The sequence below is a fragment of the Canis aureus genome, chromosome 38 (genome assembly GCF_053574225.1).
Source record: "Canis aureus isolate CA01 chromosome 38, VMU_Caureus_v.1.0, whole genome shotgun sequence".
NCBI classification, from domain to species: Eukaryota; Metazoa; Chordata; class Mammalia; order Carnivora; family Canidae; genus Canis; species Canis aureus.
The window spans coordinates 6,430,162-6,441,717 of NC_135648.1; the positions used below are offsets into that span (position 1 = coordinate 6,430,162).

General features: G+C 47.0%; 1 protein-coding gene across 2 annotated transcripts in view; it reads left to right on the forward strand.

Annotated features, from left to right (window-relative positions):
* UCK2 (uridine-cytidine kinase 2) overlaps positions 1-11,556 on the forward strand; it is an 80,623-nt gene that overhangs the window by 18,317 nt on the left and 50,750 nt on the right. The window lies entirely within an intron of this gene.

Below are 11,556 nucleotides of genomic sequence, written 5' to 3' on the forward strand. Positions count from 1 at the left end.
GAATGAATAAATAAAAATCTTAAAAAAAAAAGAAAACCTTTTATTGATCATTCTATCATTCTTATGCAACAAAAACGTACCTGTACATAGGAATGATTTTATTTCCTATTGTCTCTTTGGTGTTAATTTATTTTGGATTCTATTACTGTGGCTGTTGTCACAGGGTAATCAAAACAAGTAGATAAACATTTTGATAAATACTTAAACATAAAAAGTAGACTTTGGTTGGAAGGCAACTTGATGGGATAGATGGAGCTTCCCCCCCTCACAAGTATGTCTTGAATTGGTGGATTATTACTACTTAATGCTAGAATAAGATTTTTCTCTTGTGTAGTTAGAAACTTTGAGAAGCCCTGTTGGCATAAGTAGATGGGAGCAGAAGGGCTTTTGTTATATCAAGGTCACTCAGTTTTTACCTTTCAAAATATGTGTCAGAACCCAGAATATTTTTATGAATCAACCAGCTTGCTGCTCACCTCCTGTAATTTTGTCAAAAGCAGAAAGCTGGAGACCTTCAGATTTGTGAGAGGATTTTGTGACGTCATTAGCCATTCACTTTTTCGTATCAGTGCTATTATTTCACCTTGCCCCTTCATGTGGCCATTAATTTAGGGGATGTGGCTTCCAGCCTAGCTTTGCCAGTACTTACTAGCTATCTGTATGTGCATCCACAGGAGAGGCTCCTTTCATGCTTTAACATTTCTCAATTCTGTGGCTAGCCGCAAGTGTTCTAGAATTGTTTTCTTACCATGGCTCACACACACCATGTACTTCTCCCATCTGCACCTGCAGTTGGCATTTGTGATCTTTTGGTGGGGTCCTAAAAGGCTGTTAACCCTGTCCCGTGCCAACGTTCACTTCAACTGGGTATTAACCGGGTTTCTCATAGATCCTGGGACCCCGTATCTTACTCTCATAGATGTTGCTGCTTTTCCTAGCTTCCACCTACCTTCCTTTTCCTTATCTGGGTAACGCCTGCCCATCTTTCTGTGCGTGTTCTATCATGGCCTCTCTTGGGAAGTCCTCCAGGCGTGCTTGGGTGTCCCTCTTCTATGTTGCTAAAGCATCCCAACAGACCGCAGCCATAGGATTTCCCCCACCCTGTGATGCCCTTGCTCCTTGAGTCTGCCCTTCTCTCCTGACTGAGTCACAGCGGGGGAGACATGGGAGGCTTTGTTTTTCCTCACTCTTTCTCAAGGCTAACATGTGAGCTGAAAAGTCTAGGTAGGTCCTCAACAAATATTTGTAAAATAGCCCAATATTAAGGACCTCTTTCTCAAAAACCCTTGCCATTTTCTCTTGGGATCTCAGCAGGAGTCTCAGGATGACCAGTATTTAACTCCTGATCTTACCCTCATGTGTGTTCACCCTGCACTCTTTCCCATCTCGGCTGCTGATGACTCCATCCTTCTGGGTGCTCAGACCTCAACCTTGGAGTCATTCTTAACTACTCTTTCATTTGTATCCAGTCCACGAAGAGGTCTTGTTGGTTCTACCAACACTTTGGTATCATGGCACGTCCTCCATCGGCCCCTACTCACCTCCACTGCTTCAAGCCCCCATCCAAGCCACCAGCATCTCAGAGTTGGGTCATTGCCATAGTATCCAGGCTCCTCTCCCTCTCCCGCCTCTGTCCTTGGGCATTCTACTCTCCTCACAGTGGCCAGAGGGATCCTGTTCAAATGAAGGTTGGATAATAATTTCCCTGTTCTTCTTAAAACCTTGCAGTGACTTCCCTCCCATTTTACTCCCAGTAGAGAACCCAAAGTCCCTGCAAAGATCCGCAGGTTCCCCAAGATGGCTTTGCACTGGCTGTTTCTTCTGCTAGGTTAGCACTTCCCTCAGATAGGTATCAGTATGGTTGGCTCTCTCACCTCCTTATGGTCACATTGTTTAAAATCGCAGGGGCACCTGGGTGGCTCAGGTGGTTGAGTGTCCAATTCTTGGTTTCGGCTCAGGTCCTGATCTCACGGTCGTGGGTTCAAGCCCCGTGTTGGGCTCTCTGTTCAGTGTGGAATCTGCATCAGATTCTCTCTCCCTCCCTCCCTCCCTCCCTCCCGCTGTGCTCTCTCTCACACTCTCTCAAATAAGTAAATATATAAAATCTTTTAAAAAATAAAGATTGCACACTATAGGCCCTCAATTATTTTTTTTAATTTTTTTTTTTAAAGATTTTTATTTATTCATGAGAGACACAGAGAGAGAGGCAGAGACACAGGCAGAGGGAGAAGCAGGCTCCATGCACCGGGAGCCCAACGTGGGATTCGATCCCGGGTCTCCAGGATGCGCCCTGGGCCAAAGTCAGGTGCCAAACCGCTGTGCCACCCAGTGATCCCTAATTTTTATTTATTTATGATAGTCACACAGAGAGAGAGAGAGAGAGAGAGAGAGAGAGGCAGAGACACAGGCAGAGGGAGAAGCAGGCTCCATGCACCGGGAGCCCAACGTTGGACTCGATCCCGGGTCTCCAGGATCGCGCCCTGGGCCAAAGGCAGGCGCTAAACCGCTGCACCACCCAGGGATCCCTAGGCCCTCAATTATTTGTTGAATAAGTGGTTGAAGAATGCGTTACTTCTCTTTTATTTTTTTATTTTTTTTATTTTTTAGAATGCATTACTTCTTTGCTCAGTTTTCTCTTCTAATAATACGGTTTACAGCATTTAAACCTGGTTGCTTTGGCTGGTTGTGGGGAGATGTGGACCGCAGTCCCATGGCTGTTTATATTTGTACTTCTTGGGGTCCCTTTACCTGGGTAGGATTACTGGCACAAGGTCAATCCCAGAGCTCAGTGTAGGCGTACATGCTAGGTGGCTTAGGTGGTGCATGTTTAATGGTGCATTTTTTAAAATATGAGATCATCTGGAGGGTAACCATTACGTCTTATCAAATTCTTATTACAGATGTTGCCTATTTTATTTGATTAGGTGCTTGTTAATATGAATTTGGTCTTTAACTCAAGAGATGCTAGACGAGTGGATCTTAAACCAACATGATTATCTTCCCTATCTTAGGGGAAGATCGATCTATCATCTTTGGAGAAAAGCTGTCTGTACTTGGGGGCAGCTTGCATGAGTCTGAATAGACCTTCTGTAGCTTGGATTGGAGCCGGGAAAGCACTGAGCAGAACTACGGTTGGGGACATTGTAGCTTTTTAGGTTCTTCTGAGTTTAGTGCGTCTTGTGTGGAAGAGAGTATATCCTTGTTAAGTTGTAGAGATTTGACATGACAAAGACATTTTCCAAAGCTATTGGTCCATTAGGATTATTAATGTTCTTCCTTTCATTCACACAGATGATATATAATTACACGTACTATAAGCTTTAGTTTCTTTTGTAACACTGCAGTGTTAAGATGTGAGATGCTGCTGTTGAAAATATTTTCCTTTTTTGACAAAAGAAATGCAAACACTGTAAACTGGAGTCGTTACGGTCTTTACTGTTGAAATGAACTCATGATAGGATTGGTAATAAGTAGTTCTTTTTTTTTTTTTTTTAAATAAGAAGTAGTTCTGAACAGGAATAGAACTCAGAGCCCAGGGCTATACCCAGGGGACCAGGGGTGGCCTGCCCCATCTGTGTGGCTCATGGGTTGGCATCTGTGCCAACAGGTGCCCTGGAATCAGTAGACATTTATTGAAGCAGGTGTGGCAGAACTGCCTTTTGTCTCTGTGGGGGCTTCTGAGGATGTGTTTCTCTTGTGTGGCATATTTTGACTAGTCATGGTTTTATTTTTCACCACTTCCTTGGTAGAGAGTAAATATTTGAAAACAGAATAGAATAGTATTTGACACATAGTATTGAACTCAAGAGTATTTGAACGAGAGAGGCAGTGAATACTCACTCTCCTGGAGGGAAATGCAAGCAGCGGGGCTCTCCGTGGCTCACCATGAAGGACACAAGCCTGTGTGCACGCTGGATGGGCCCCTTGGCTTCTGGAGGCCATCATCAGGAGAGGTCATGCTTGATGTGGAAAAGCTTGTGTTGTGGATGTGTCCTCTAAGAAGAGCTAAATCCCAGGCCTGCCACGAGGCTGCTTCTGTGAGTGTTTGTGGGGTTTAAGGTCTTCATGGTATGATAGAATTGAGGCTTTATGAGGTCTCTGCTTCAAGCAAGGATTGGAGTACAACTTCCTGGTTTCTTCTGGAAAGTGCTTTCTTGCTCTAAGTCCAGACAGCTTGATGGGGTGGAACAAACATGGGCTTTGGAGTCAGCCACACTTGTGTTCACATCCCACCTTGACCATTTTTTTTCCCTAAAGATTTTAATTATTTGACAGAGCAGGGGGAGCAGCAGGCAGAGGGAGGGGGAGAAGCAGGCTCCCCACTGAGCAGGGAGTCCAGTGCAGGGCTCAATCCCAGGACCCCAAGATCATGACCTGAGCCGAAGGCAGGTGGTCAACCGACTGAGCCACCCAGGCGTTCCCCACCCACCCCCTGACCCATCTCGACCACTTTTAATGGTTCTTCTGAACCCTTTCTACATCTGTGAAGAGCAGATAATGTCCATTGTGGAGAGTTGCTGGTAGGACACAGTCACAAAAGGCACGCAGAAGTTTCTCCACCGTGACACTTCTGCTGTGGGCGGGACCAGCGTTTGTGCTCTGGGCAGGTGTGCCAGCCACCTGGCTGGCTGATCCCCAGCAGCCCAGCCTCCGGGCCCTGTGCTGGCCAGGTGTGGTGCCACTGAGAGCGAGGACAACCTGTTAGGACAGTTTGATTCCCACTTACTCACGTGATGTTACTTGCTCGAGGCAGTGGCCCTTCTCTGCTGAGAAGGCCGCAGCTAGTCAGCCACTGCCCACTCCCTGCCGTGGGCTGCCCTTCCCGCGTCTCTTCTCTTATTGGTCCTTCTCTGAAGTTGTCAAGTTGGACCTTTTTCTTGAAAAGAGTGAAGTGGACTTGTTTTCTAATGGGTGGTGAGGGGAAGAAAGAGCAGCTTACTAACATTCCTTTTTAAAAACCCTCCTGGGGGGATCCCTGGGTGGCGCAGCGGTTTGGTGCCTGCCTTTGGCCCAGGGCGTGATCCTGGAGACCTGGGATCGAATCCCACATCGGGCTCCCCGTGCATGGAGCCTGCTTCTCCCTCTGTCTGTGTCTCTGCCTCTCTCTCTCACTGTGTACCTATCATAAATAAATTTTAAAAAAATAAAATAAAATAAAAACCCTCCTGGGCACCTGGGTGCCTCAGTTGGGTAAGTGTCTACCCCTCAGTTCATGATCTCAGGGTCCTGGGATGGAGCCCCGCCTCTGGCTCCCTGCTCAGTGGGGAGTCTGCTCCCCCTCTGCTCTTCCCCCCCTGCTTGTGAACTCTCTCTCAAATAAAATAGTTTTTTAGAAAGAAAGAAAAAAAAAACCCTCCTAATTAAAAATAGAACCTGTGGGAAAATGCACAGATTTTATGTGTAGGGTTCAGTGAAGGATCCCAAAGCGAACACCTGTGGAAGTGCTCACGGAGGAGTAGAGTGTGACCAGCACCACAGGGAGCCAGCCCATTGTCATTACTGCCGTCACTGCCCCTTCTGTCAGCGGTTTGTTGACTTAGTAGAGACAAGGTAGGTTTTATGGCTGTAGGGTTACCAAGACTTGTGTGGCTCTAGGAACTTGGTCTTGTACAGAAAATACATCATAAAAACTTCAATCATCATTTGCCTAGAGATGGCTTCTCAAATCCAGATCCCAGTGTCTCCTAAAGCTTTTACCCTCGGGGGTGCCAGGGTGGCTCAGTCGGTTGAGCATCTGGCTCTTGGTTTCAGCTCAGGTCGTGACCTCACGGTCCTGGGATCGAGTCCCACGTCAGGTTCTACGCTCAGCAGGGATTCTGCTTGAGGATTCTCTCCTTCTGCCCCTCCCCGTTTGCTTTCTCTCTCACACACACTGTCTTTAAAATAAATAAATAAAGCTTAAAAAAAAAAACCAATAAAGCTTTTACCCTTGCTTGTCCCTGAAAGAACAGGTCATGTCTTCCATTCACGTGTTCATCCGGTAAATGCTCACTTGATTTCTTACCAAGTGCCAAGCACCCTGCTAGGTGCTGGGAGAACAGGAGTGCAGCAGATGAAGCTCTTGACCTCATGGAGCTTACACGTCCAGGTCTGACTCATCTCTGCCAACCCAGGGCCTAGCTTAGTGCCTGAGCATGTGGTGGGTGTTTAATAAGTATCTGCCAAACCCAACTAAATAGCTTCTCCTTACTTTCTGGAAGCATCCATCCTCCTACATTGTGGTTGGCTGCAGATCTGTGACTTCTGGGTTCCCGGTCCTGGATCGCAGGCTGTCTACCTCTGGACCCTTAGCCTTGTGCACAGAAGGGACTTTTTCTGATTCTCAACGCTCGACAAGGGCCATGTGAGTAGTGTAGTCAGTAAGAGGAGTGGGAGCCTATGAATGGCTGTGGTAAGGCCTTTCTTGCCACCTTCACCAGTAGTTCTCTGGTCCCCAGGTCCTGTTAAAGCTGTTGATAAAGATCTTACTTTGCTGTAACATTTGACAATGACCACTGCCTCCAGGGAACTTTCTTTACCTCCCCGCTCTTGGCTGGCCTTCTGTCTCCCTGTTCTTTCCCAGCCCTCTTGCTGGGTTTTTTGTCTACCTGTGAATGTGTTGTGCCTCCGGACCCCCTGCTTGGGTTGGTGGTTTTCTCTGGCTTCGTCTCTGGATCCTCCATCTCTTGATGATTCCCCACGTTCCTTCTTGTCCTGAATCCTTTCCTCCTTGTCCATTCATCTGGTGGTCCTATTAACTCCCCTGGTCTGTCCACAGACCTGTGCCGTCTGTGTTTTCTCTCCACCCAAAGGCATGGCACCGAAACCTGGCATCCAGCCAGCGCTCCTCCATCCTCCCTCATCCATCCAGGCGCCGCTGGGGTCCGGTCAAGTCCGCTTTCTCCTGAAATGAACCTCTCTTCCCAGCATCCATCATTTCTTGCCTGGATAACTCTCCACTGACTGATTTCCCAGCTGCCAGTCTGGACCTTCTTTCTTTTTTTTTTTTTAAGACTTAATTTATTTATTCATGAGAGACACAGAGAAAGAGGCAGAGACACAGGTAGAGGGAGAAGCACACTCCCTACCGGGAGCGCGATGTGGGACTCGATCCCGGGACCCCGGGATCATGCCCTGAGCCGAAAGCAGACCCTCAGCCACTGAGCCACCCGGGTGCCCCAGTCTGGCCCTTTTTCAAAACATTCCCCATATTGCTGTTAGAGCAGAACAATCTTTTGAAAAAAAAAAAAAAAAAAGCAAGTGTGGTCAAACCTGTCAATCCCCTAAAATTCTTGGTGATTCTCCTTCACCTGCTGTCTTGGGTCTTGTCGTTGGCACTGCCGCCCTCCCTGGCCTCACCCCCCAGCCTTCCAGCATAATCTCTCCAGCCTTTCCTTCCCTCCATAGGGAGGGCCGCCCTCCCTATGCCATCCTGTCGTCCCCCAAACTCATTGTCAGTTCCTTCCTGTACCCAGGTCTCCGAGCGCTCACCTCTGCACCTCTGGACATGTTGCTGCTCCTGCTCCACATGCTGTCCCCTCCTCTTCCGTTTGGTCACTTCAAAGTCCAAGGAAGTGTCTGGCAGCCCCTGCAATCTGAACTGAGGTTCCTATTCTGTGTTTTCCTCCCTGCGGCACCAAGTGTTGCTGTACACTGTTTGTCTTTCCAGTAGACTATGAGGTTTTTTTTTTTCTTTCCCAAAAGATTTTATTTATTCATGAGAGACACACGGAAGCAGGCTCCCTGCGGGGAGCCTGTTGCGGGACTCCATCCCAGGACTACGGGATCACGACCTGAGCCAAAGGCAGATGCTCAACCACTGAGCCACCCAGGTGCCCCTAGACCATGAGTTTTAAGAGCAACGTCGTTCATCTCTACCCACAGTATCATAGGTGCTCAAAAATACTTGAGGGGTTGTAAGGAGGTGGTGGTGTTTTGCCATGAGCATGGGATTGGTTTATGTACAGGCTTCCTCTGGCTTATTTTGTTTGCTTTTGTTGTTGTTGTAATTGTTGTTTGCTTTTGTTTTGAATTTGAGATCTGAAAAGTTAATCTCACATCTATAGTTGTTGGTTGATAATGCTCCTGATCTTCGTGGTGGTTGCTGTCTGCAGCACTGACCATTAGGGTAGGGTGGGTAAGAAGTGTTCTTGCAGGAGGCACGCTTGTTTACGTTGAGAATGGTTTGCTCTCTGCCTTGCCTGCCTTGTGAGTTGGGCCCTGTGAGCGTGTAGGTGTGTGGAAGGTTGAGGGGGATAGGCGTAGGCGTAGGGATGGCAGACGGACTGTCACCACTGCTTTGGAGCACAGGGCTGGTGCAGAAGACTTTGACTTTGTGAGATTAAAAAACTATTAGTTTGTGTGAAGAGTCCTTGTGTGTAAGTGTGGAAAAGTCAGCTTTAAATGAACCGTGCGGGCAGCCCGGGTGGCTCAGCGGTTTGGCGCCTGCCTTTGGCCCAGGGCGTGATCCTGGAGACCTGGGATTCGGTCCCACATTGGGCTCCCTGCATGGGGCCTGCTCCTCCCTCTGCCTGTGTCTCTGCTTCTCTCTCTCTGTTTCTCTCATGAATAAATAAATAAAATATTTTAAAAAATGAACCGTGCATTTATAGTAAAAGCCATGGCTATTGGGCTTTTAGGCAGATGTTTGAGTTTCACGTTTGAATTGAGGTATTTTAGGGGGTGGCGCAGATTTTTAATTATTTTGATTAAGTAACTCCTAATCATGTTTTTGCCAGTTTTCTTTCTCAATCAAAAGTGAGACATGCTCTTGCAAAACACTGACATACTACCAGTTGGAGCACCTCTACGTTCCACTGCCTCATTTTATTTTTATTTTCCTTATTTAATGCCATCTGAAATTATTTATATGTGTGTTTACTATCTATTTCCTTTCAAAATCCGCCTACTCCCAATAACTCACTTCCTGAGCATCATAGTTAGGTACTCCACTTAGGTCGTTCTAAGTGTTTAACACGCACCAGCCCCTTTAATTCCTCAAGAGCCCCAAGGGATAAATTACTATGATTATCCCCAATTTCCAGATGAGGAGATTGCAGCCCAGAGAAGTGAAGTAACTATCTCATGCAGACAGCATGTGATAGTTTAGACCTTTGCTGCCTCTCTGGAGCCCACTCTGCTCCACTGAGTCTGCGCAGAACCTTGCATCACTGGTCCTCCATACAATCTGGTTGTTTCCCCAACGAAAAGCTCTTTCTTTTTCAATTACAAACATACACTTATACAAAGACATAGTCCTTTTTACATAAATGTTGCCCCTCTTGGGAAACATATTTTTTTTCCATGACTCCCTGGGGACCACGTCCCTTGAGGTGTAACATTATCTTAACTCTGCGACAATTAACAGGATCTGAGGTCAATTTATGTTACCCAAATGTCAGTCTCCTTGAGATTTGGCAAACGTTTTAGCCTCATCTGCAGTATCCTGGGGAGAGGGATGCTCTTGCAGATGGCTGCTGCTGTGTCTTTGCTGGTAAGTTTTACTGGTAGATGTCATCCCTGTAAAGAAAATTAATGTCGCCGAATTCTAAGCACGTACCTTATTTGGAGTTTTGAGCATCCGGGATACCAACTGTGGTATTTTCCTGGTTCCTGTAATTGGACTGACTGATGAGAAAAAAGACCCCATAAAAATATTTTTTTTTGGCAATCTTTTATAGTAATATTTGGGAGGTGGCTAAGTCTTGTCTTTTTCTTCCCCCTCCAGTGGGAGCATAGGATTGTCCTGTAGGGCAGGGGTTCTTGTCCTGTAGGGCAGGGGTTCTTGTCCTGTAGGGCAGGGGTTCTAAGATTGGCCCGGGGTCTGTGGATGGGCTTCAGAAGGGCCATCAATCTCATGAAACTTTTACACAGAATTTTGTCAAGTGTGTACAATTTGCTGGGACAGGATTCCATCCCAGAGGTGAGCGTGAGGACGGCCGAGAGCCCTCTTTGGTATGAGCAGTGACACACTCTCAGTCTCAGGCTGTAAGAATCCTGGAAGCTGGCTTGGTTTATTTATTTATTTTTTTTTTATTTTTTTATTTTTTTTATTTATGATAGTCACACACAGAGAGAGAGAGAGGGGCAGAGACACAGGCAGAGGGAGAAGCAGGCTCCACGCACTGGGAGCCCGACGTGGGATTCGATCCAGGGTCTCCAGGATCGCGCCCCGGGCCAAAGGCAGGCGCCAAACCGCTGCGCCACCCAGGGATCCCGCTGGCTTGGTTTAAAGATTAGAAATCTTTTCTTTCTAGTCCCAGAGAATGAAGTGAGTGTAAGTCAGCCTCTGGAGAGGGCAGTTTGAACTTTTCTTCGCTAGGTCACAGGAGTTGTCTCGCATTGGGTGGATATATGGGCTCAGGCCGTTCTAGGGGGAGGCAGAGGCACCTATTTAAATTAAGTAATCACATTTTGGTGTGATAGCACTGTGATGCTTGCTTTGTCCCCCTCTGAGCCCTCCATCACGGAGACTGGAAATAGCTCACACCCTCACATCTCACTGGCTATTCTTATTTCCAAATGCTGCGGCTTGTGTGCAAGGCTACGATTAAAAATTTAACGTGCGGGCGCCTGGGTGGCTTAGCTGGTTAGGCATCCAACTCTTGAATTTGGCTCAGATCATGCCCTCAGGGGAGTGAGATGGAGCCCCTCGCAGGCTCTGGGCCGAGCATGGGGCCTGCTTGAGATTCTCTCGCTCCCTCTCCCTCTGCCCCTCCCTCTCTCCCCCCAAAAAAGGATTTAACCTGTATTATTATTATTATTACTTGGTAGACGTTTAAAAAAGTATGTGGCATAAAAAGATAGTATTGCCTCAGCCGTGCCACTCCCTAGTATGTGACGTTGGGCAAGTTACTTGCTGTGTGCCTCATTCTTCTCATCTGTAAGATGGGTACAAAATAGTGCCCACCTCTTAAAGGGTGTGTATAAAATAATACAGAGAAAGCAATTGAAATGCCATTTGGCAAATGGGAGATCACCAGTTAGTGTTATTGGTTCTTTGGACGGTGATGACGACACTGGGGACCACTACCCCCCTCTGTGAGACCCTCCTCCTTCACCCCACCCCGTTTTCCAGAGACTGCCACTTTCAGCTCTTTTGTTCTCTCCTTCTGATTTGTCTCCATATCACATTCACACGGTGTTATTCCGATTTCCCTCTCTCAGTATCAGGCATTCATTATTGACACCCCGTTGTAGATGGTGAGGTTTTATTTTATTTTTTTAAAGATTTTATTTATTTATTCATGAGAAACACAGAGAGGCAGAGACACAGGCAGAGGGAGAAGCAGGCTCCTCGCAGGTAGCCCAATGTGGAACTCGATCCCAGGACCCTGGGATCATGACCTGAGCCAAAGGCAGACAATGAACCATGGAGCCACTCAGCTGCCCTGATGATGAGGTTTTAAGTGACAACTTTCCCTTTCCCCACAACTTGTCTCTTGTAATGTAATCATATCCTGTTATGTTGGAGCGACATGTGGTGTTCTACATGCTGATCACATAAATGTTGTTTGCATCCGAGTCACGGGATCACGTGGGAGGGTGCTGACCATTCACGAACATTTGAACTGCATT